Genomic DNA, 4,419 nt, shown 5'->3' on the forward strand with positions numbered 1-4,419 from the left:
TTTCATAGGACCTGGAAGTACATTTTTTTGAGTGCAGGGCAGCTTTGGGTCTTTTTTAGTTTGTTTTAGAGGGAGGATATTTCCACAACTTGTGCCTTGTCACCCATTTGCAAATCACAAACTGGCCACCTACTATGTCAAAGCACTGTCTACTCACAGTCATATACTAACCATGTGCATTCAAATTTAACTCTTGAAGTAAATTCACCTGTAGAAAAGTACTAGCACAGAGTGAAGTGGTTTAATTTTAGGTAGCACAAAATTGTTGATCAGATTTTTGACCTCAGTAATGGAAAAATGCGCTGTCTGCATTTCTGACTGAGGTTCATGACCTTCAGCACCATCCTGTTTGCCCTCTGTTATTTTCTGGTGGCTGACAGATTTGTTCCTCTTTTCCTTTTATGACGTACTGCCCACCATTTGACATAGTGCATTTTCGAGGAATTCCTGTTTCTGATCACAATTCAAAGAATTCCATTTAGTTATAGAGATTCCCAGGTAATGGTGGGGTTGATGTCATTTTTAACTGAGTTATGCACTCCTCGGCACAACCATAGCCATGATGCAGAGTGATGATACAGTTCATTAAACTTTGAAGAGTTTATTTTGGAAGGAAATGATGGGTGAGATGCATCTTCTTGAAGTCGTTCAGACATGGGCCTGACCAAGCGCTACCAGATGGTCCACAGGGACAGTAGCAGCATTGCCAGTTTAATGATCTGCTGAATTAAGGTATTAGATTAAGGGTACCTGTCTAGAAAAAGTATTTCCAAGACTTAAATAATCTAGGGAGTCTGCCCTGAAACTGGCAGATCCTTGGTGAGACTGTGGCATGAACACCTGCAGTGTGGGGTTGGGGTATTTGCCCAGGGCTTAAAATGCACCGGATAAGCTTCAGCCAGAACATCCCCCCTGTGGTACAGATAGCAAAGCCAACAACGCTGCCTGACATTCTCTTTGCCCTTGCCTCACTATGCCTTTCCTTACCTCTCCTTTTAATTTTTCACAACAGCAGTTTAAATGTGTTATGTTGAATAATTGCCTTGAATTTTGATCAAAGGAAATTAGTTATAGGAGGATGTGTTTTACTTCATTTGAAAATTGATGAGAACTTTCCATATTTCATATCGTCTGCTTTTGGTTTCAATTCATGGATGGCAGTAGGAGTGTTGTGCATAGAAACAGTGCAGTTACTGCTGGGAATACAGTGCTGTTAAATTTGGCATTTGGGATCTCCCTCCAAGTCTGGAATTTGACTAAAAATCTCTAAAATATGTTTAGAATAATTTCTAAAAGTATCTTATTACCCTTACTGTTTATGCCATTATTTTATTGCAATTGCTCACAGCCAGTGCTTTCTGATGTGAAGGTAAAAATGGTTCTGCCTTCCCTCGGCATAGATTCAACAGAAACATTTGTTTTCAATGCCTAACTTACCCTGTCGAACTGAAATACCGCATTATAGCTCGATATTGTACCAAATGACATGCTCTGACATCTTCCTTCCCTCTTCTACAAACTGAAGTAAATTGTGCATCAGAAAAAGCATTAGCTTTGAATTATATTGCTAGTATGAGAGTCTTAATGTCCCACTGATGTAATAATATTATGAATGATCATCATCATTATTTTAAAATTTGATTGGTAATTTGTATTGCAGAGAGCTAGTAGGCTACAGGCCATCAGTTTCTGACAGCAATAGTGCTCCTGAGCACCGGCATGAGGTGTGGGAGGCTCGTGCTTCAGATCGAGATGCTCACACATAGTGGGGAGCAGCTCAGCATTTGTGGCCACAGGCTGTGAGCAAGAAGAAAAAGCTTCTCCTGGAAGTGCACCCTGTGGGCAACTTACCTTTTCATATCACAACTTTCTCGAATATTTCTATATGCAGAACTTCTAGATTAATGTCACTTTATTTATTTAAGCATGAAAAATTCTCCCTGATTGGGATGGATAAGGTGTAGAATGACAAAATGAAAATGTTTAGCCCATCCCAACTTATTTCTAGGTAAGATGAAATACAACATGTTACTGTAAATAACAATGCTCTGCCTAGCAATTGACTTATTTTGTGATCCACTGCTGCCAAGGACACCTATATTGTTGTGCAGATAAGTTCTGCTGGGATGCAGGCCGTTTCAAAGCGGGATGTAAGCATACGGCAGGCATGTATGCATATGTATGCCGGCAGCATACCGGCTCCCTTGCTTTTCACCAGAGTTGGGAGGGATCAGTTCCTTCTGCAGAAGTGGTGTAACCTGGTCGGGTGCTGCCTTCTGTGCTTGCCCAAGCCCTGGAGTTGCTGCCTTTACCCTTGAGAGGTGCTGCGGTTTGCTTTTGAGGACACTTCATCAAACTGTATGGGGAATCTAACGTATTCACTGAGACAGTATGATAGTAACAAGCAGTTTCACAGTTCATTATTTTACTTCTTGCTTCTTACATTTAAGAATATTAGAGAGACTCACTTCACTCATAATAGGCCATGTGCTTTTATAGGAAAGGATTAACAGAGGAAAACAGATGTCTTTGCAGAAGAGAATAGTAGTTCATAGTGGTGATTCTGCAAAGGGAGCCATGGCAGATGCTCCACCTGCACCATGTTATGTGTAGTCATCGTGTCTGGGCTTTGATTGTGAGTTCAACTGAAGTCATTTGCATGTACAAAACCACATCTACTAACATTGCCAGTGCCGTGAGATTTAGGGAGTGAGAATTAACTGATGATAAAACAGGGTTTTTGTCTATCTGTTGTCACAAACCATGTTGTTCATAACTTTTCAGAGTAATTACTGAAACCCAACATACAGTGCTGAATATTTAACAGAACTGCACCTTACCACCTCCATGCAGACAACTGCAGTGTGCCTGCAGGTTGCTCTGCTAACAGCCTCAGCGTGGGTGCTCCCTGTGCCAACCATGACATCTCCTCAAGTGGGTACGGAGTATTTCCTGTCCCACCACAAGCACCTCTGCTCACCTGCAGCAGAAAGAGGTGTACGCTGAAGAGAAGTGCAAGCACTTTTATCCACAGAGGCATCCGCTGTACCAGGAGTGTCTGTGTTTTTAATGGCCTGACTCCATGGCAGGTAATGCTACCTGAAAAGGAAATTGCAACACTTGATTGTTTTCACTTATTAAACATAGCTTTTAATTCAGACAGCTTTACACTCAAGGAGACTTAATGAAGGGATATAAGGGGGATGTCACCTTGGATGTCACTTATCAGACTCTAGATTACTCAGCAAGCTTTTCTAATTATCTGCAAGTGTAATCAGTCTGAAGGTACAGCCCAGATGATGGCTCAGACAACGACTTGCTCTAAAGAAAATGCTGGGAGAAAGCTCCCTGCAAGATGGAGTGACAGAAATTCAGCGAAAGATTGCATAAAAGAGGGGTGGTTGGTTGTAGAATTTAAATGAGAAGAATAGAAAATGCCTCAAATGGACTTAGATTGACCCTCCTGGGCAGTGGGAAGTAAGGAACAGGCAGGAGCAGTGTCTGAATGCCTCTGAACCCTCATCCGGTAGGGATGATGCTGTCAGGGGCCTTTCCCCATCAGCAGGGTATCACTGGGCAAAGATTTGGTGGCTCAGCGAGGCCAACTCCCTTTTAAATACAAGGAGCATTAATCAGGAAAGGCTATTCTAAGGACTGAGTTTATCTCATCTGAAGATGTTACGAGGTAAGACTAAAAGTCTACGAAGGATAGAGGTGTCTTGGGTAAAAATAATAATGAAAAAAGACAGTAATCTGAGTATGTGTATATACCCGCACTTGCTTGCAAACCTGGGGAGAGAATACCATTTGCTCCAATGGGCATCAGAGACACGATACCAGATTGGTGAATGTTCTGCCTTGCATCTCAGTGTGCTTTGGATACAACTGTTGTTTAGGGAAGGAAGAAAAGGTCAGATTTCCATTTAGTAAAGGAGAAGGTTAAAGTAGCAAAGGAATAGTTCTAAAATACAAGCATCTAGGATAATAAAGTTGTGCTGTGAGTGCCACGCGTCTGTCAGAATTTCCTGTAACTGCTATTTTTTTATGAAGGGATTAACTATTTGAAAGGAAAGAAGCAATAAAGAGTGCGGAGAGCTACGCTTGGTCCAGGTTGCCTTGAAACAAATGGTGGTTCTGAGAAATATATCCTGAATCCACAGTTCTGGAAGCCCAAGTCTGGATACCCAGGATTTTGCATGTACCCTCAAATGTGGCACTGTATGGTGTTTCATGGCCATGGGAAAGGAAGGTTGGGGGAAGACAGCACAGATAATTTTTGCAAACTACTTAGTTAGCTGCGGTTTGATTTAAAATGCTACCAAGAACTGGGAATTTTTATTTATTTAGATAAGGAAGCTAATAACAATATTCTCTCTTTTTTTATTCACCAACCGTCAAGATGGGTTGTGCTCTGAAGCC

General features: G+C 41.6%; 1 protein-coding gene across 1 annotated transcript in view; it reads left to right on the plus strand.

Moving 5' to 3' along the window:
• Positions 1-4,419, plus strand: part of GRM7 (glutamate receptor, metabotropic 7) — a gene marked incomplete at its 5' end in the record, with an annotated part of 133,395 nt that overhangs the window by 85,676 nt on the left and 43,300 nt on the right. The gene's annotated exons all lie outside the window — the stretch shown is intronic.

Source organism: Eurypyga helias, unplaced genomic scaffold (genome assembly GCF_000690775.1).
Source record: "Eurypyga helias isolate BGI_N326 unplaced genomic scaffold, ASM69077v1 scaffold9092, whole genome shotgun sequence".
In the NCBI taxonomy this organism is placed as follows: Eukaryota; Metazoa; Chordata; class Aves; order Eurypygiformes; family Eurypygidae; genus Eurypyga; species Eurypyga helias.